This window comes from Furipterus horrens, unplaced genomic scaffold, assembly GCF_987537825.1.
Source record: "Furipterus horrens unplaced genomic scaffold, mFurHor1.1.pri manual_scaffold_10, whole genome shotgun sequence".
NCBI lineage: Eukaryota > Metazoa > Chordata > Mammalia > Chiroptera > Furipteridae > Furipterus > Furipterus horrens.
Window position 1 is genome coordinate 60726352 of NW_028327180.1, and position 21406 is coordinate 60747757.

The following is a 21406-nucleotide window of genomic DNA, read 5'->3' on the forward strand; positions in this document are numbered from 1 at the left end:
CTCCACTGGTCCCCGCGCCCACAGTAGGCTGCAGTCTCGAAGCAGATTCTGGTCGGTGAGCTGGTCTGCAGCTGTCCCTCTGGGGTGCAGTCCGGTAGGAGCACCGGGCTTGGTGGGTCCAGTGACTCCTCCTGAGAGCGCTGGCGAGCCTTCTGCCCTTTTCCACTCCGCTCTCACTCTCCCTTCCCCACTGGAGCTGTCCGTAGTTTGTACTCACTCACTTGTCTCTCTGTCCCTATCCCAAGCTTTCCATGATAGGCACAAGCAGACAACACTGCTACTTACTCCGCCGCCATCTTCCTCCTTCCCAAATATTTTCTATACATATATAAGAGCTACAAATTTTAAAGGTCAAAGACAGGTATGCCTGAATTACAACTTTGTTTTCTATAACACTGTGTGATTGTCTCTTATGTGCCCCCAACTGGGGACTTGGCCTGCAACCCAGGCATGTGCCCTGACTGGGAATCAACTGGCGATCCTTTGATTTTCAGGCTGGTGCTCAATCCACTGGCCACACCAGCCAGGGCACCAGCTTTAAAAACTTATTAAAGAAATGGAGATTCATTACAGAAAAATATTAAACCATAAATAAGAGAAATGAAAAATAAAAACAATGTGTAAGCCCAGCAGCCAGAAATAAGTCTTTCAGATTTATTCTGTTCGTATATATGCATTTTGGGGATCATATTATAACTAGCTTTTATTGCTTAATATATTGTGAACATTTTTCCATGTCACAAAATATACTTGTATGGCATTTTTAATGACTGCATCATATCCCATTATGCAAGTGCACCATAAGTATTGTCCCTGGTTTTGTATATTTGGGTTGTTTGCATCTTTTCACTTTTGCAGAATTACTTATAGCTAAACCTCTATGCACATCTCTAATTCTTTTTTCCCCCTCACAATGAAATTCTGGGACTGGCGCACTCATTGTTGAAGGCTTTTGAATCATGCTGTCCGCTGACCTATAGAAAGGTGTCACTGCTTTGGCATCAGTGGGCAGGAGAGTCCTTTCCTCCACACCCTGACAGCACCATTTTAATCATCCTTTGTCATCATTGTTTATCTGATAGAACAGTGGTTTTGCATCATTGTTTCAAGTTGTATTTCATTGATAACCAGTAAAGTCAAACCTTTTAGGCATCAGCTGTACGAATTGCCTCTTCACATCTTTTACCCATTTAGACTCATGTTTGTCTCGCTCATTTGCAAAAACTCTTCCTAGAATGTAAAATATTGTTGCAGACATTTTCCCAGTTTGTTACTTGCCTTTTATTTATCTCTGTGTGCTCTTTTGATATTGCAGGAGTCTAAGCAAGAGCCAAAAGTCTGGCCTTCAGTACATGCTCTGCCTTCAAAGAGATTTTTGTTTCAGTGACTCCGCCTAGAGGACCAGCAGGCAGCCTCCTAGGCTGTCATTTGGGTTGGAAGTGGCCAAGGGGCTGTTTACCCTGGGTAGTCCCTCATCCCGTGCAAGCCTCATGTTTCTATTAGAAGCAGCTGGGAAATGGCCTCCACCTTTCTTCTACCTCCCAAATCTCACACAAGGACCAAACCTAACTGCCAGGGAGTTAGATTTCCAAGCTCTCTAGCTAGAAAGTGCACACACTAGGCCGACTGCCGCAGCCACAGGTCAAGGCCAACTCCACCACACAGCTCTGTGCCTGAGTTTCCCACCAGCCATCACAGTCACCTCGTGGTGTTCTGTGGAGACTGGAAGAGTTGCTAGTGATGGTGCCTGGCACAAAGTGAATACCAGGTGGTGTTATTACATAAAAATGATCTACAGTAGTCCCTCTCTATATCGCGGTTCACTTATCACGGTCTCACTGTATCGCGGGATTTTTAAAAATATTATATATAATTATTTAATGCAGATTTTTTGCTATATTGTGGGATTTTGCGGTACTGTATACACATGTTGTTAAAGTTATGTAGGTTTAAGAGTGTAGAATATGTTTAAGAACATAAGTAGTGTTTATAAAAGTATGGAAAAGGTTAATAAGGGAGTGGGAAAGGTTAATAAAGGACTGGAAATGGTTTATAAGTGTGTGGGAAGGGTTTATAAAGCCTTAAAATATATATAAATACTAAAATAAATGTAAGGTTCCTACTTCACAGATTTTCACCTATCGCGGGGGTGTCTAGAACCTAATACCCATGATAAGTGAGGGAATACTGTAGTTGGTAATTTATTTGGAACAAATAAGGAAACTTTTGGGATATCCTTATTAAGTCCTGTGTGATTCCAAAGATGATAAAACACAATGTCATTATATGACCTTTATAATTCACTTCAATGCATTTTATTATCTACTAGTCTCTTCAGGTCATTCTTACATGGCTTTTTATGCACTTAAATCTTGTCTTCTAGTATGATTCTTGAGTGTAGAAACCGTGTCTTAATCCTATGTGACCCTAATAGTGCCCAGCATACATAGCAGAGCATAATAATTACCTATTAGGTTTTTTTAATACAGAATTTCAAATTTGTCCTTATAGCAACCATTTATATATCAGCAATGATTTTTTTAAATGCTACTTTGGAAGACCCAGATGGCTCTGGGAAGAAGGCCTGGATAACTGAGTTTTTAAAAAGGGAGAGAAGATCCCATGAAAAGCTGTGGCTTGGGCAGCAGGTCTTGATAAGTCATGGCAGTCAGAGGGAAGAAGGTGTTTCCTAAAAACATTGGATGAAAGCAAAAGGAAGGGACAGCAAGGGTCATAACCCTCCTTGTCCAGCTATAGCAGCCGGTTCCACCACATGAGCGCCCCTCAATGCTGCTCACAGCCAGTTGGAGAAACCATGTCAGCAGCCTCCCAGCCCAGCCCAGGCCCTGTGCACAGAGCTGGAGCTAGGGCCTGCTTGCCAGGGCACCGCAAGAAGCCTTTATCCTTCTGTGAACTTCAGGTTAAGGAAACCACCGAAAAGCAAAAGGGCAGTTTCAGTTCTTCACTGAACCATTTGTCAGCGATTTCAGATAGTGACCGATTTCCTGCTCAGGAACTGTGGTGGGGAGGAGGGGAGAATGAGGGGGAAAGCCAAGTCTGAGGTCCTGTTCTGAGAGAGTGAACAGACTTAGCGTGTGTAGACAGAGAGTGTGCTTTGATGGAAAGACAAGACTGTTCATTGGGGTGTATAGAATGGGGGCAGGGGTGGTGGCCTCGAGGAAGAAGATGGGAAGGGACTCCTGCCCTCCTTGTGACCCCTCCCTCTGAGAGGCCACTTGTGGAGTGCAGAGTGACTGCAGGTGGGAAAAGTGGGATTCTGTTCAACCGCTGGGTAGGTCTGGCCACTGTGCCTTTGCCTCTGAGGTGGGGGCAGTGGCACAGCCTACATCCTTGAGGTTTGGATGCTGAAATTCCAGGAGGACCCCAGGGTCAAGTGAACAGCAGGAGGAGGGTTTGGGCCACATTGCCAACCCAATTCCCTGTCTGAGAGGGTGCCCACCAGATGAGGGGACCCTACAGGAGGCTGCGGGGCATGTAGCCAGCAATGAAAACCAGGGAGTAAGAGAAAGAGCCAGATATCCGCCCTCCTCCCAGCAGTGGTGCCCACATCCTGTCCAGCCTGGACCCATTCGTAAGTTTAGGATCTTCAAAGAAGGGGATGGGGCGTGCAGAGACTTCAGTTTCCTGATAAAATACAGGATTGCCAGTTCAATTTGAACTTCAGCTAAATGGGGAATTACTGTCATTGCATGAGGCATACACTAAAAAAAGTATTCATTATTTGTCTAAAATTCAAATATAGGTGTCCTGGTTTTGTTTGCTTTGCTAAATCTGTCATTCCTAGCAACAGGATTACATGCTAAGTGAACCTCAGTTTTTGAAGATGGTGTTAAGGTAGTGCTGGCAGCTTCCACAAATGGCCTGAGTCCTCCAGGTTCCAGGGTTTGGTTACTAATTCCCAGGGACATTACTCTCCAAGCCATGGGTCCCTCTTCCCTCAGGGAGCCGTGGAACTAAAAGGGAAAGTAACTGTCCCCACAGGCTGGTGTGATCAGCCAGCAAAGCAGAAGACCACAGCTCAGGGTCCAGCAGTCCGTCACAGCTTATGGTGTGATCATGTCAGGCCAGCATTTAGGGTGGGATAGGGGTGGTGGTGGAGGGCGTCAGAGTATTTGCCTGTGTTTTGTCTCATAAAACTTGTCTGCAAGTGACTGGGTAGACATGGCTAACAACATTTCTTACTGTCATCAGAGTCCCTGATATGAATGACACTGCGACTTGCAGGGCATCCCTGTGAAAGAGGCGTTGGGTCAGCCGGCAGCCAGGATGAGTTCGTGTTACACTCTCAGGTGAGTGTGAGCTCTGTGTTGTTCTGGAAGAGTCACCTCCTGGAACCACCTCACCTTTTCACGGAGTCCATAGTTTCTGCACATGGATGGCCAGCGCTTCACTGAATTCTGAGTTCTCAGTTTTGTCATTGTGTTCATTTTGCTGTAATCATCTGCTAGAAGTCTAATTGAAATCTAATATAGTTGCACCTGATGTTGGGCAATAAATGTAGGTGATAATGTGTTACTAACGCACTGTTCAAATGGCCATGGGGCTTTTAAAGTGTATTTTTTTTCTTTCTCTAAGGCGAAGGTTTTTCAATTTTGAAATCCTTGGAGATTAATTACATGGCTTCATTCATCAGAACTATCCCAACTGAAAGAGTCATTATTTCTCTCATGCTTTTACTTGGGAATTAGATGAAAAAGTATTTATAACTTCACTTTGAGCTTCTAAAATTTCTATAGCAATTAGCTCTTGATTCAGAAATTATGAATAAAGCTGTTTTATCATCCAGTGTTACTGAAACATTGTATCCTGTGATGGTGTAGTGTTTATTGTTCCAGAGATTTAATTTTTATCTTGCACTTACTCCTTCATAGAGAAGAGCTTATGAATCTTAGCTATGTACTGCCCCATACCAGTTGCTCTTGCAGCCACATTTCTCCACGTTGGCATCACACGTGGATGGAATGAGTTTGCCATGCCACTTGGTGGACAGTGCTGGTTGACCACAGAGCATGGTAAGAGCACAGCCTTCAGAGGCAGGTGCACCTGATGCAGAGGAACACTGTGAGCCTGAAAGGCGCATGAGGGCTCAGAGCCCCAGTGCCCGTGGCTGTGAGATATGATGGGGAAGCACTGCCCATGCAGAGCTGCTTTGGGGTGTATGTGAGAGAAGGAGTGGCAAGCCTGGTGTGGCAGAGATGGGCCATTTAGTCACCATTCCACTTCTGGTCTTCATTCATTAGTATGAGGCTACATTTTCACCCTCCCTGTGGTTGGTTTGGAGCCATGTGATCGGGCCCTAGCATGGGCTGTTCCAAAGCCTGGCTACCGCAGGTGACTCATTCTAGGTCAAGTGGCTATAAGACAGAGGATGGTGGCCCAACCCACAGGAGTTTGTGTAACCTAGAAATCAACCTTTATTTTGTAAAGCCTCTGAGACTTGAGGGTTTGTTACTGCATCATTGCCCAGCTTACCTTGAGTAATATACTTGACATGTATATAGTAAACAGCTAATGAATTTTAGCAATTAAGGTATCTGTAAACTAGTATGGAACAATTCAATGGATTATATATTATTAAGAGAAAAAAAGCAAGCTACAGAAGAGAATGTATAGTGTGCCACATTTTGTGTAAGAAAGATGGGGAAACTAAAACGTACATATGTGTTTGCTTATTTTTGCAAAAATAAGTAGAGGAAAGGAGAAAGCAAGCACTAATGGAAATGGTAACCTGTAAGGGTTAGGTTGGGACAGGGTGGAAAGGTTATGCATGGGAGTGAGACTTCTCTAGAGGAATGCATTTATACAGCAATGATTTTTGAACCAGGCATTTTACATGCTCAGAAATAAAAGTAAATCATAAAGGAAACGTGCCTTAAAATTGGACCATAAAAGAAACAAATGACCTAACTCTCTATAAAATTGGTTACTGAACCAACAGTGAAAGAGAAAGTTACTTTGGGTGACTTGGACACACTACTCTAACCAAACATCCATTAATGTTATTGGGAACCAGAAATTTCTGTTATAGTATAAAAGGAAAAAGGCAAATATAAAAAGAATTTGAGAAAAACACTGTTATGTTAAAAGGTAGAAACAATATAAACTAATGCTATTTTATGTATATGTATGAGTATATATGCATATGTATATACATATATACACATGCACACACACACACGTGATTTCCTAGTTGTATTCCTGAAGGGGCGGGAAGCAATGACACCCTAGTAGCAACAGGTATTAACACCATTCCACGAAAGGCAGTTGGGCAATAGGTTATTCCCATGGATCATTACTAATAGTGGGAAAGGTACTGCCTTTTGTACTGGATCCAGTGTATGCCCAGCCCCGCAGATGCATTTTGCCAGGTCTGCCCCTCAGGACCCACTTGCCCTGATTCCTGGGCTGTAAAGCTTCAGCTTTCATCAGCGATCAACTTGTCTGCCCTCGCAAGGGCAGGAGCTGCTGCAGCTCCCATGTAGCAGGATCAACGGGGCCCAGGTTTTCCCAGTGGCTGCGCACCATTCAACGGTGTAGGATATTAACAGGCTGTGTGGGCATTGTTCCAGAGAAGGACTCCCCCAGGACATGATAGTGTCACAGTGCAGCTTGGAAGGTGGCCCATGTGACCAAGTGCCCAGCAAGCTGCCTGTGAAGCTGTGGCCAGCTTGGCAAGGAACTCCACCCCCCTAGAATTCATTTTCCTGAACTTTCGGCCTCAATACTGCTCCCTCCCCCTTTTCTGCTTTCAGAGGATCACACTTGTCATAAAATATAAGCCTGTAAACTGCATGGTGATGTGCCAGTAACTCTCCCAGCCAAGTCATCAGTCACCCTTATGTCACTAGTAGTGGCAACACCCGACACACAAACCTCCTCCTGAGATGTCTCTGAAGTATTCTCTCAACAAAACGTTTGACTCACAGTTAGTTAGGCCTCCGAACCTAACTTCCACTTTAAGGGAAACACAGGTTTAAAAGTAAGAGTTAAAGGTCACCACCAGGAAGCAAACAAAGAACATGCAACTTTCCGTAAGCCACCTGGCCTGGACTCTCCAAAAGCCGATGTCATTCACCAAAACCAAGCAGAAGTTAAGATGGGAAGTGTTCTACAATCTATAAACTTTGATTAGATCCTGGGGGAAATTGCATAGGAATATTTTGGGGACAGGATGGCCAGTTCAATTTGAACTTGAAGAGTTACTGTCATTGAATGGGACATACTAAAAAAGTATTCATTATTTATAAAGTTCAAATGTAACTAGGTGTCCTGGTTTTGCTCGCTTTGCTAAATCTGTCATTCCTGGCAACAGGATCACATGCTAAGTGAACCTCAGAGTTTTTGAAGATGGTGTTCAGGTAGTGCTGGCAGCTTCCACAAATGGCCTCGAGTTGGAAAAGTTTGTCTTGGATATTAGCTATGATTGTAGAACAATTGTTAACTTTTGTAGGTGTGATAGTGACATTGCAGTTGTGTAGGCAATTGCCTTCTTAGGAGATTCCTGCTAAAGTATTTAGGGATCATGGTGTCATTGTGACAACTTATTTTTGTGTGTGTATTGTCAGTGTGTGGGTGGGGGAGTGGAGAGAGAGAAGGGAAAGCAAATGTAAAACTGTGGCTCTATTCTTTCAACATTTTTAAGTGTTTCAAAATTTTCACAATAAAAAGTAAAGCAATAACTACAAAAAACTTGTAAAATTGAGAATATATTGTATCTTAACTATGTTTTGTTTTCCTCAATCAGTTTCAAGTATGTAGCCAATACTTTATCAGGGACTAATTCATCCACTTCAAGATGCAGATTCACACCCAAATTGCTATACTTTCAGAAGATTTTACCTTTTACATGTCTCTAGTGATTTCCCAGGTGGAGAAATTGATGGCATTTTTGCACACCCAAATTCTTGTTGGCAGAATGATCAACAAGTAGTATTTAAAAAGCTACTGACTGACAGCTGCGGAGTGTGTGCCAAGGCCCCAGCACTGTGGGAAATGACCCTTTAGAGGTGTATTTTGATGGCTCTGGTAGAGGCCTTAGTTGTCTTTTCCAGGCACTCCAAATCTTGTATAGTATTCAGGTTGGAATGGCATCATTCTCTACTATATTGGCAACAAGTAGACACTGATTTAGTGTTTAATGTGGTAAAATTAATCGTTTTTTCAGGATTTAGTTAATACCACTTCTTGACTCACCAGGGAAACTCTTCCCACACTCTTTTTGTTCATGTGACATTTTGACAGTTTTCCATGATCACCATTCCTTCCATCCCCCACCTACCCTTTCTTCCCGAGATGTCTCCAGACAGCGGTGATTGGGTCTGCTGACTTTATACTGGCCCCAGGTCACCATCTCCAGTGCTTCCACCCACAGAAGAGCCCCCGGAAAGTGGGCCCCCTCCTGTTATGTTCATCCTGGCTAAACTGGCTGAGCAACACTCTGGACTCCTGAAGGATCCCTGCAGGTTGGGGCGTCAGCTCTGCCAGTGCTGGCTCTTCCCTTCGTCAGGATCAGAGCTTCTCAGTAAGCCTAGCTCAGGGCCCTCATGTTCTGCCTGCATTGAAGCTGATGACAAGCAACTCCAAATCCCAGCAGGCTAGTAGAGGCAGCTCTGCTTCAGGCTATGAACCAGTCAAGGGTTTCTCCACCTGCCTCATCCTCTGCACCAGTGGCTACCTGGAGCATACTTCTCACTGAGGGTGGCAGCTGTGCCAGTGGGACAAGCATGAACACAATGGGCCATTGAAGGTCTCCACTCAAAACTGACACACTGTCATCTACCCATATTCCACTGGCCAGACCCCAACAGCAATGCGATGGGAAGTCAGCTCCATCATGGTGAGCCTTGCCAAGGGCAGGGAGGGGAGGAACAATTGTAGGCAAGTAATACAACCGACCTCAGCCTCCCAGCCTCCCTTGCTTCTTGGGGTGTCCTTGCAGCTGAATTCTGGCTGGTGGGGCATGATGGGAAATGATGCATCAACGCCCAGGTGCTGCCCTTGTAAGGACTGAGTGTGCCCTGTCTTTCCCTTGCCCATAAGCTAGGAACACTGGGATTGCAGCAGTCACCTGTCCCAGAGGCAGAGGGCCCAGCTGTCCTGCCAGTCCTACCTCTGACAGTTACACTGTCTCATTTACATTGGTTTAGGGCACCTTAGAACCCAAGCTAGTACACCACTCATTCATTCAGCAAGTATTTATACTCTTTGTGACAGGCATTGTTCTAGGCCTTGGTGGAAATGACAGCGACCAAAACCAAACGTAGCTATTCTGTATCTTGATTGGTGGTAATTACATAATCCTACATGTGATAAAATTGCATAAAACTAAATGCACACACACAAGTGCAAATGAAACTGGAGAAATCTCTACAAGATCTTTGGGTTGTACCAATGTCAACAACCTAGTCATGATATTAGCAGTTTTGCAATACTTCATTTTAGGGGAAACTGGGTAAAGGATCTCTGTATTCTTATAACTGAGTGTGAATCTAAGTTATCTCAAAATAAGAAGTGAAAGAACAAAACGTTGACCCTTGGTTTCTATGCTTCCAGTCTAGAATGGTGTCAAAAGAAAATCTACAGAGCTTTACTCTTAGGAATATTTTGAGTGAGGAAACACTGCGAACAGGGAGACTTCACACTGAAACTGGTTAGAAGCTCAGTGCACAGTAGCTGCAGCTCAGGTAGCAAAGCACCAACGAGGAGACATGCTGCTGTCTGCTAGGACTGGCTACTGGGAACGACCTGCTCCTGAAGGTGGAAGCTCTGTGCACTCGTCAACAGTAAGGAAGCCACTTCTGTCCTAGGAAGCTGTGAGGTCATGCTAAAATAAAGAAAGCTGTAGTTTTGTTTGAGATCAGAGCCAGCATTTCAGGGAAATCAGGACAGTTTTGAGTTTCGGTTTTGTGACTGTGTTTGATTTAGGGCAGTGTTCAAACTGTGGCCTCCACTTTGGTTTTTCTTTAACAATGGGAATCAGAACATTAAAATATCACCGATGAAAACCTCCACCTGGGGTTTGGGGCAGCCCAGCTTCAGCCTTGCAGGTGGTAATGCTCTATATCTTGCAGAGCAATTCTGTAAGAGGACCAAGGACAGAGGGCCAGGAATGCTCACTTTGGAAGAAAAAGTGAGAGAGATGGAAAGTCCTTCGCCCTTTAAGTAGGATGTCCAGATAATTTATCATCCACACTGAGACACCTGTGAAAATAATTACACTGGCACAGCTTGTGTAAACAGATCAGTTGGTCACTCTATTTTTAAGCCATTGTATTGTTGATTCTCTTTGTTATAGAGCCTAGCCTTTTCTAACCAATCAGAAACTAACGGATGCTGTCTTTGTCAGGACAGAATAGCCTAGTAGAAGGAACAAATAAATCCAATATCTCAGTGAGTTAAGTGCTTAAAGGTTGATTTCTTGCTCATGAAGAGTCTAATATGGTGCTGGTGGCCCTCCTCTGTCTTCTAGTCAATGAACTTTGAATATGAACGTCCCAGGTTGCTGGAACAGTTGGAAGAGAATACTGGAAGATTACAGAAGGTTTCATGGGCCAAGCCAGAAACTATCATAGCTTACCTAACACCATCCACATTTCATTGGCCAGAACTCAGCCACATGATCACACTTAACTGCATGGAGACTGGGAGTAGAAGTCATCCTAGAAACCCAAGAAGAGGAACTCTGCCACAGATGCATAGTTACAAACTGGAAGAGGCCACTCTGTGGCCTCTGCCTCTTTAGACTGGCTCATTTGCCTGTGTATGTGTGTGGCTGTGCCCTTCACAGAGAAACCCTTGAAGGTTGCAGGAAAGCAGTCGAGAACTTCTTTTGGCAATGGCTCCTTCCACCTGTCAGAGTGGGCCAGCAGGCTGCAAACCTGTGGAAGACACTGATTCTGTAGCACACATGGGATGGTTGGCTGCTGGCAGAATTCCTCCCTCCAGGGAGTCAGTCTTTCGGTTCTAGGCATGCCTGCAACTGACCGAATGAGACTCAGGCATATTATGAAGGGCAATCTGCTTTACTCAAAGACCAGCTATTTAAATATTACAGTATTCCCTCACTTATCACGGGTATTATGTTCCAGACACCCCCACGAAGTAGGAACCTTACATTTATTCTACACTCTTAAACTTACGTAACTTTAACAACATACATATACAGTACCACAGAATCCCACGATATAGCAAAAAATACACGATAAATAATTAAATATAATATTTTTAAAAATCCCGCGATACAGTGAGGCCGCGATAAGTGAACCATGATAGAGCGAGGGACTACTGTAGTCTCATTGAAAAGCACTGTCACAGAAACACCTAGAATGATGTCTGACCACATATTTGGGGGACCATGGCCCAGTCAGTTGACAAATAAAGTTAATCATCACATCCTCTAAAAGCAGGGTGATATGGGGGTAACAGCCAAAGCTGGCTTCAAATCCCAAATCTTATTCCTCTTGTTTTCTCATCTTTAAAATGGGAACGAGAATGTTTACCTTGAGTCATGTGTGTGAGACATCTAGAACTCTGCCTGACAAATGGTCGCAGTTATTAAATGTTCAATTTGGAAAGAGGGTTCATTGAACCCTCTACATTTCTGTCTTTTTACTGACGCTTTTCATTTGCAGGTGGCTCTCCACCTTCATTTTCCCTCTGAGGTTTAGCAGTGTCTCAACAGGAAGAAAGTTCCTGCCACAGTGTATAGCATTCACATGGTTTTGCCACGTGCTGGTGCTTGAGGTGCCAGCAGTCAGCTGGTTCCTGGATGCTTTGCCTTCCTTCTTTTCCCTGAGCCATCACCGATACCCCCTTTGACTGTCATATGTTTGAACAACTTATTCAGGCACTTGAGAGGAAGTCCAAGGGGAAGGAGGAGTGAGGAATAGTGGTAAGTATAAAGAAGAGGTGGGAGTTGGCAGGAAATTATGCAAGAAGAAGAGGGAACAAAAATCAGATTTTCTGCAAATTTGCTTTGTGTTCTTATATCAGTTTATAAATTAGCATTTGCATTTATGACTGATTGGATGAACTACCTTTTCTGATCCTCTCATTCAACAAAGCTGCAGGTTTCTTTATTGGGGTGGAGCTGAGGAAACTTTAAAATTGGGCCAAAGCCCCTGCCTGGTGTGGGTTGGGTATTGTTCCACAAACCAAAAGGTCATGGATTCAGTTCAGGTCAGGGCACATGCCTGAGTTGCTGGTTCAATCCCTGGGCCAGGTGCATACAGAAGGCAACCAATCAATGTTTCTCCTTCATAAACTCCCTTTCTTTCTCCCTCCCTTCCCTTCTCTCTAAAAATAAAATAATTTTTAAAAATTGGGCCAAAAGCACACGGGGACGTGGCATAATAAGCGAAATGATTTTCCATAAGTTGAGCACTGCTGAAGGGGTAGGTAATGTGGAGGTTACCAAACTGTGCTCCTTTGAGCATTGGTTCCTAGTTAGACAACAGGTTAAGCCCTGAACATCAAGATCTCCAAACACACTCGCTTTCAAAAGACAGGTCTCGGTTTCACTTTCAGGTAACAGTCTAGCCGTGGGTAGGTGGGTGATGTTGGGGGCGCTGTCACCAGTCTTTCCTGATGTCTGACAGAGGCAAAGGGCGCTGTCCTGAGCCACCTGGGCTGTTGCCCCCCAATCTGCCTTCCATACTTCCACGCTCCCCAAGCAGGTCTCAATTTCAGGAGAAAATAAGAACCCCAAGGTTCAAAAAACCCATCTTGCTTTAATGGGGTGGCTGGGTTATCCCCATTAAATGTCTTCCTGATGGATGTGCTTTAGCTTCACTCTCCGCCAGTAAAAGCCACCAGAGCGCCCCCCCACCCGAAAACTAGGGTGGGACTAGTTGTCCCTACAGTCATTGGCCAGGTCTCATGGTTATTACATTTCATCTCCACACTCCCTGAAGCCGAGCTCCGGTCAGCGGCAGATGACTCAGCACCTTGTACCAGGTACCACCTCCTCCGGCAGAAAGCCTCTGCTGATTGGGGTGTCGACCCAAGGGCTGGGTTTGGGGCGCCTTCTCCGACCACCATGACGGGAGTGGGAGCAGCATAGGGAGCGTGGGTCCTGGAGGGTGGCCAAGCCACCGTGACTTCAATTTCAGACCTTCATCTTGTCCAAGTCACTGTCACTTAGGGTCTCACTGAAAGCACCAGTCACTCCCCAATACGGACAGGGGCAGTGGGGTAGAATGCTATTTTCCAGCTGTCGAAGAAAAGCACAGCCCACACTAGTTACAGTGGTAAGGACAGGTTTTATTAAATAACCACTGCAGTAGGGGAGGAGGTTCCCACGTGAACCAGCTCAACTTCCACTTGAGTCTAGACACCGGGAATTTCAAAGGGAGAAAACGGGGAGATGAGCGAGGAGGCCAGCAGAACTAGGGCAGTGAAAATCTACAAAACACAGGGCTGAGCCCCCAGGACTTGCGAGCTGGCGCCTAACTGGCTCCTGCCTCCTGCGGAGATGGAGACGGGATCCGGACCCCAAGCGGCAGCGGCGGGAATGAGCAGCACGTGCCCCGGCGGCCCGGCGCGCCCCGGCAGGACTCTGGGCGGCAGAGCCCCACCCCCCAGCCCACGGCCTCCAGCTCTTAGCCTCTCGTAGTGTTTAAGTCCCTCGACACAGGGATTGCCGGCGTCCTCGGGTGGCAAGAGCACTTCTGCGGTGCTCGCAGCGCACCCACTCGCGTATTCGGGGCCTTTCGGGGCGGCCCAGCCCGGCCCTTGGACCCCGACACAGGATTGCCCGGAGCGCAGAGCCGCCTACCGCGCCCTCTCCTCTGCGCTCAGGAGGCGGAGGCGGGGCAGCTGGAGGAGAAATCACGTGGACACAAGCCGGGAGAACAGGAGCCCCAGTTGCCATCAGCCGTCTTCTTGATTTCCTTTCATATTTTTATAAATTCGAAGGGTCCTACTCAGACCCCGAGCACCCCAGCTTCCTACAGCGCGTGCTCTGCTGGCGGCGCTTGGGAATGGGGACGCCACTGAGGTCCCACCCCTTGGAGCCCCAAGTGGGCGGGGCCAGAATGGAAGATGCCAGGGTGGGACGAGGCGTAGGGAGCGGGGCCAGGTTGTAAGCTGATCCCGAGGACCCAGGCACTGGGCACAGGTCAGAGTGAAGCCCTGGAACAGGGTCTGCCGAGCTCCTCTTCATCAGTGGAAATTAGACTGTCCTTGGGGTCCAGACCCCTCCTCAGGAGCCTCACTCCCTAACACCTTACCCCACCTCTAATCCCCACTGAGTCCCCAGAGCACCTTACCTCTTTCACACATGTCCTTGACCCCAGTTACTAAAATTGGAGAGGTTAATGTTTGTTACTTCCAGAACCAATAAGCAGAGACAGAGATTGAATCTTTATGGGCACTTTATTCAGGTGCTGGTGATCTGAGAAGACAGGGGGTTATGTACCTTCAAAAACCATATTAACATCTCATTTCAAGCTGACTTTTTTATAAGGAGACGAAAGGGTAGGTAAAGGGTTTAGAAAAAGGTTAATTGGATAAGAGTTGCAGTCCTGTGGCTATTTTTCCTAGTACTTCTTTATCTGTTGATCAACAATTCTGTATCTGCATCACCAGTGTTCCCTCCCTGGAACACAAAGGCTCAGATACCCTCTCAGTGGCATGAAGACCCCCTGGGGCACAAAGGCTGACTTGCTTGTTGATTTCCTGGACTCACATGGTCATGCATTCCAGTTTCTGGAATAAAAGCTTTCCACATGCATTAGTCACTTAAGCCTATCAACTAAGGCTAAAATCATTAATCTTGAGTTCCCCTATCATTACCAGTGTACTTGCTGGTGTCTCCCAGGTTTAGCCTTTCTCCAGCTGTGTCTGCCTATAACCTTTACTCCTTTGTTTAGCTAATGCCTACTCAGCCTTAGCCCTCAGCGGGGGAACCAAAGGTCCCCTCCTGATTTTATTTTTTCCTGAGACCCAGACCAGGCCAGTCTTTTCTCCCTGTCACCTTTGGACTTCCTGATTCACTGTCCTGTCCAATTCAGTGGTCTTACCTGCTGGAGCCTCTCACTCTTGCCAAATCCCTGATACCAAGGAAGGGCTCAGGAAATATCAGTTAGATAAATGAAAGCATAACAGAACCTCTGGGCTGCTCCGATTGAAACAGAACCCATAGGCTGTTTAGTTAGGGGCCCAATTGCCCGCCGCCAGAATTACAACTCTCAGTACTAGAGTTTAGTGAAAAGAAAAAGAACTATTCATTTAACAGTTAAATAGATTTAGATTATTTGCGGATTTCTGCAGTTGAGTCTTATGTTCTTTAAAATACCCACAAACACATAGTTCTGCCTCTCCCTACCAAACCAAGCCAGCCTTAGAAAAGTCGGAAACACCGTTTCCCTACTTCCTAGGCACAGTTCAGCTTTACCAGTAGCTGCCAATCACTCAATTCTGATTGGGAAGGTCCTTTCTGTGCCGTGGTGCCCTCCAGCTCTCAATGCAGAACCGCGTGGATTCTCAGTCTCCTTGTAAACTGCCTTCTTCCTGCAAACCGCGTGGATTTCCTCTCCTTCTCAAAATCACATGGCAAGAGCCTCTTAAAGCAGCCTGGAGAGCCCTCTCAAAACCGCATGGAGAATTCAGCTTCTTTAATCTGCATGGAGAACCTAGCTTCTCAAAACCGTATGGAGAAGGCCCCTTCACCAAGCTGCATGGAAGGAGTGCGAGAGAGAGAGCAACCTGGAGAGCCCCCTCCTCCAAACCACATGGAGGGAGAGCGTGAGAGCGAGCTAAAATGTCCGCAGCTGAACCCTATGCAGGCTCTGTAGGCTCCTTCTGTACCATCCCACAGTTCAAGACTCCTCCCATCTTCTTGGGCCTTGGAAGTATCAAAGCCATTTTGCATAAGAAAGACAATAGCAACTAGCCCCAGGCATGCAAAGGTGTCTTAAAAGCTGCTTCCTTTTCCCCATCCCCCAGCCGTAAACTCTGGGGTTTGTTTTTGGACACCCCTGTTTCTGTAACAAAAGTAGAAATATGATTGAATGGTGGAGGTAGGGGGGGTGGTTGAAAAGTGAGGCCTGAGCTGTCACCAATCTTTCCTGATGTCTGACAGTGGAAGGAGACAGAGGAATAGAGAAGGAGTTTCGTGGTACAGCAGAGTGAAGGAAAGGCCGTCTCAAAACTGGGTCAAGGCCAGCGGGTTTGAAAGTTGAAGCTGAGGAATCAATAGAAAGGAGAAAGTTGGAGAAGATAGTCTGAGCAGTAAAGCTGAGAAAGGAGACCTGGTTTAGGAAAGGCAACAAGAAAGAAAGCAAAGTACTCCCAAAGAGACAAAGGAAGCAGACATGACAGATCTTAGTAGCATACCTGCCCTTTACCTATTGCTCAATTCATGTTTGAAGGGGAGAGGTGAAAATGTGGTTATCTATTTCAGATAACCTCAGTCTTCTTAGGGAAATAAGAGGTTGGATCTTATGAAAAATGGGCATTGAGAATCAAGGGCATATTAGGAAATACCATTTGTTGGTGTATTAGTACTCTAACAAGTAGACCCAAAATGCAATGGCTCTATAGTGTAGTCTCTACATTATAAATATTTAATTCTTGCTTACTTAACATTCTAGGATGGGTGTTTAGGTCAGTGGATGGTTCCCTTCTTGGTGATCATTCAGCACCCAGGTTCCGCCATCCTCCAGGCCCCAGAAAGCAGGAGGTTCTCACGAACCCAGCATGGAAGGAACACAAAGTTCTGCTCAGATGCCTTTGGAGAGACCTTAGTCACACATCTTCACCCAACTGTAAGGAAGGCTGGAAAATGTAGCCTTGCTGTGTTCCTGCAGAAGGGAAAAGCAGAGTTTGGTAGGCAACTAGTGGTCTTCACTACTGTGATCAGCAGACTAATAAGCACCAAAGACGTCCACTTTATAATCCTTAGAACCTGAGAATATGGCAAAGGGACTTGAAATGAGGATGCTATTCTTGATTTTTCCAGTGTGCCCCAAGCAATTACAAGGGTCCTTCTTGGAGGCAGAAGCATCAGTCTGTGTCAGAGGGATTCACCATGAGCAAGATTTGTCTGGCCATTGCTGGGTTTGAAAATGGAAGAGGGCCATGAGCCAAGGGAGGTGGCAGCCTGTAGAAGCTGGAAAGGGCAAGAAATGGAGTCTGCCCTAGAGCCTCCAGAAGGGGTGCAACTTGTGCAGACACCTTGATTTTAGGCCAGTGAGACCCATTTTGGACTCTGATCTCCAGAACTCTAAGATTATAAATCTATGCTGTTTTAGGACACTAAATTGTGAGAATTGGTTACAGCAGCAATGGAAAACAAATACACAACATTTGGTAATTCCTTTTTTTAAAAATAATCTATCTATTAGTGGTATGAAGCATTATTTTACATTCTAAGGAGACTATAGCTTCACTCTCCACCTTGAGCACAGCCTACTGACTGCCTCATGAGCTTGCTGGAACAAGCCAGGGCCAGTGGACTTCAATGTGAAGAAGTTCTACAACAACAGTTCTCAAAATGTGGTCCATAGACCAACAGAAAAAGCATCACCTAATAACTTGTAGAAATGTATATCCTCAGCCACCCAAAACTACTGAATTGGGAACTCTGGGGTCTACTAGTTGTTTTAACAAGTGCTCCACATTGTTCTGACCCTTGCTGAAGTGTGAGGACCACTATTTTAGAACTGAGGCACTATTCTAGATTGAAGGAGACAAATAAGATGCAAACCTATTAGCAATGTACAATTCTGAACTGGATCTCTTTATTTTAAAGGACATTATTGGGACAATAAAAGAAACTTGGATGGGGTCTGTGTATTGGATGTTAGTAGTAAATCAATGTTTTTTATTTTTTTTAATCTTCACTCGAGGACATATTTTTGCTGCTTTCAGAGAGAGAGGAAGGGAGAGAAACATCAATGCAAGAGAGAGGCATTGATCAGCTGCCTCCTGTGCATGCCCAGCCCAGGGATCATACATGCCCAATCAAACCCACAAGCTAGGTATGTGCCCTGGAAACCAAACCTGCCATCCTTTGGTAATGGGATGATGCTCCAACCAACCAAGCCACACAAGCCAGGGCTGAATCAATGTTAATTCCTGATTTGAATGGTTGTGCTGTGGTGATGTTGAAGGTCCATGCTTGTAGGAAATATACACTAAAATTATCCAGAGATTAGAGAAACCTTATCAGTAACTTAATTTTCAAATGGTTCAGGACAAAAAAGTTTTACACTGTACTTTGCATTTTTCTTGGAGACTGTTTCAAGATCACTTTGTTTTTAAACAATAGCATACCATTTGTCAAGTATCAGCTTGGCAAAAGAGAAACATGATAATACCTAGTGTTGGAGAAGGTATAAGGAAACAGAAAGGTTCATACACTATTGTTGCAATATTTTTGGAGGGCAATTTTATAATAGCTAGCAAAAATGTAAAAGCAAATTTGACTTAGCAATCCTGCCTTTTGAAAGTCATCCTTTAGGTAAGGATGAGAAAGTACATTTTATTGTAGCATTGTTTCTACTAGTAATGGAAGCAACTAAAAGGTTTATCATTAGAGAACTGGTTAAATACATTATGGTAAAACTATACAACTAGGAAGCCCTGAGAAAGAATGCAAAAGATGTACATGTCCTTTTACAGAAAGGTGAAGAACTATACAAATGCAAATGTGTCAATGTCATGTATAGTGAGGTTCCTTTGGGTTAAAAAACAAAAGCAAACAGTTGGAAGCATAAGTGTCCTTCCAGCAGTGCAGAAGCTGCTTGGACTTGCCCACACAAGCTCCTGGTGCTACTGGTGTCTTGTTTAGGAGCCTATTGTCTGTATAAATTCCTTAAAGTGTAAATGCACAGATTACTGGTTTAAGTTCTTCCAGAACAGTTATGTTTTCCCTGAATTTAAAATGGTTGTGTCCTGACAAGAGATGAATACTCCAGATTTGGTAGCATCCTACCCACTTCGCTGCCCTGTGCTGAATCTGCTTCTTTCACACCTCAGCCACCATTTTGCTTCTGATAAGATGTTGAATCCTGGTTAATTAAATGAGAAACTTAATATAACCTTACAATGAGTGCATGTTTGTGGTCCCTTTTCACGAGTCCACGGCCTACTTGAGATACTGTATTTATGAGATCATCTAAAAGAAAGGGTGTCAGAAAGGCAAGAGAGGTGAGCTGGGATCCCTAGGTGGAGGCCCCAGAGCAAGTGGCCTGTGTTCTGTGAAATTCCAGTATGGACTTTGTCCACTGTTCCCTACCCTTGACTGGCTAGGCACAGAGGAGTATGGTCTGAACTAGTGTGCCCAAGGCTTCCTAAATGCATCAGATGATAGGAGCAGGTGGGGATGATGAAGGCCCTGAATCTGCTTCTTTCACACTCAGCTACAATCTTGCTTCTGAGCAAGGCTTGGAGCCTCAGCAGTCATCATATTTCCAGACAAAATAAACTAAACTTCCAGAACTCTAGATGTGTGTGTGTGGGGGTGGTGGTGGGGGTGGTGGTGGTGGTGGTGGTGGTGAGAATTAAAATGGGGAATGGTGTAACTCTTCCCATAGAAATGGCTAAAAACTGTTTTTAGGTAGGGTGAGGGTGGTAGGATTACAGGAAGAAGGAAAAATGTTAGTCATAGTGTTGCTATTATAGTGTTTCTGTTGTAACATGCTTGAGTTGATCTTTGTTCTTAGAGAAAAGCTCAGACCTAGGAGCTCCATGGTTTATGCTCATTGAGGTGCCTTGTTTTCTTGCTTGTTTTTTTTTAAAGTATATTTTATTGATTACATTGCTACAGTAGTCCCAATTTCTTTTCCCTTAGCTCCACTCTTCCCACTACCCCCCCCTTCCCTCCAACAATCCCACCACCCTTAGTTTATGTCCATGGGTCATGCATATAACTTCTTTGGCTTCACCCTTTTATATTATTCTTAACTCCCCCCTGTCTATTTTGTGCTGACCAATTATGCTTCTTAGTCCCTATACCATTTCCCCATTTCTCCCCCTCCCTCTTCCCAGCTGATAACCCTACAAATGATCCTCACACCTATGATTCTGTTCCTGTTCTGGTCATTTGCTTAGTTTGTTTTTGTTTTCTAGATTCAGTTGTTGATAGTTGTGAGTCTGTTGTCATTTTTTTCAAAGATTTTATTTATTTATTTATTTATGTATTTATTTTTAGAGAAAGGGGAAGGGAGGGAGAAAGGGAGAGAAACATCAATGTGTAGTTGCCTCTCATGCACCCCCATCTGGAGACCTGGCCCACAACCCAGGCATGTGCCCTGACTGGGAATTGAGCCTGTGACCCTTTGGTTTGCAGGCCAGCACTCAATCCACTGAGCCACACCAGCCAGGGTGTGAGTTTCTTGTCCTTTTACTGTTCATAATTTTGATCTTCTCTTTCTTAAATAAGTCCCTTTAACATTTCATATAATAATGGCCTGGTGATGATGAACTCCTTTAGCTTTACCCTGTCTAGGAAGCACTTTATCTGCCCTTCCATTCTAAATGATAGCTTTGCTGGATACAATCTTGGTTGTAGGTCTTTGCTTTTTATCACTTTGAATACTTTTTTAAAAAATGTTTAATTGATTATACTGTTACAGTTGTCTCAATTTCCCTTCCCTCTGCTCCCCTCCAGTGACCCCCCTCCCTCCAGTTGTCCCCCCCTTTTAGTCCATGTTCATTGGTTGTGCATATAGTTCTTCTCAGCCTCTTCCTGTCTACTCCATTCCCTCCTACTATGCTTCTTAGTTCCTGTATCATCTCCCTCCCTTACCCCCTTGCCCCTCCCTGCTGACCTCCCCCCAATATGTTCCCCATACCTATAGTTCTTTTCCCACTCTCGTTGCCTATTTAGTTTGCCTTTGTTTCAATTTCCTAGCTTCTGTTATTGGTTCTTGTGTTGCAGTTTTCATTTTAGTGTTCATTGTTTTGATCCTCCTTTTTCTAAACCAGTCCCTTTAACATCTCATATAATAGTGGTTTGGATCTAATGAACTCTTTCAGTTTTATTTTGTCCTGGAAACACTTTCTCTGCCCTTCTATTCTGAATGACAATTTCGCTGGATAGAGTATTCATGGTTGTAGGTTTTTGCTTTTCATTACTTTGAATATTTCTTGCCAGTCCCTTCTTGCCTGCAGGGTCTTCCTTGCAAAATCAGCTGATAGTCTAATTGGGACCCCTTTGTACGTGATTCTTTTCTTCTCTCTTGCTGCTTTTAAGATTCTCTTTTAAGATTATCTTTAACTTTTGACTTTTTTTTTTTTTTTTTTTTGCATGTCCGGCTACAAACCATTCTTAGTGCCCACTGTTCTGGGCACTGAGCGTAGAAATAGCCACTCCCTCTCTGCCCTGACGTCACAGGCGTGGCACGGCAGCCTCGTCTGTGGTGCCAGCAGGTCCGGCACC

The 21406-nt window shown here is 44.8% G+C and overlaps 1 non-coding gene across 1 annotated transcript; it reads right to left on the reverse strand.

The window, feature by feature from the left end:
• Window positions 1–21272: 21272 nt before the first annotated feature.
• On the reverse strand, window positions 21273–21406 carry LOC150000410 (small nucleolar RNA SNORA43). The gene has a single exon (XR_016513828.1). It is a non-coding gene; the product is annotated as a small nucleolar RNA SNORA43 (small nucleolar RNA).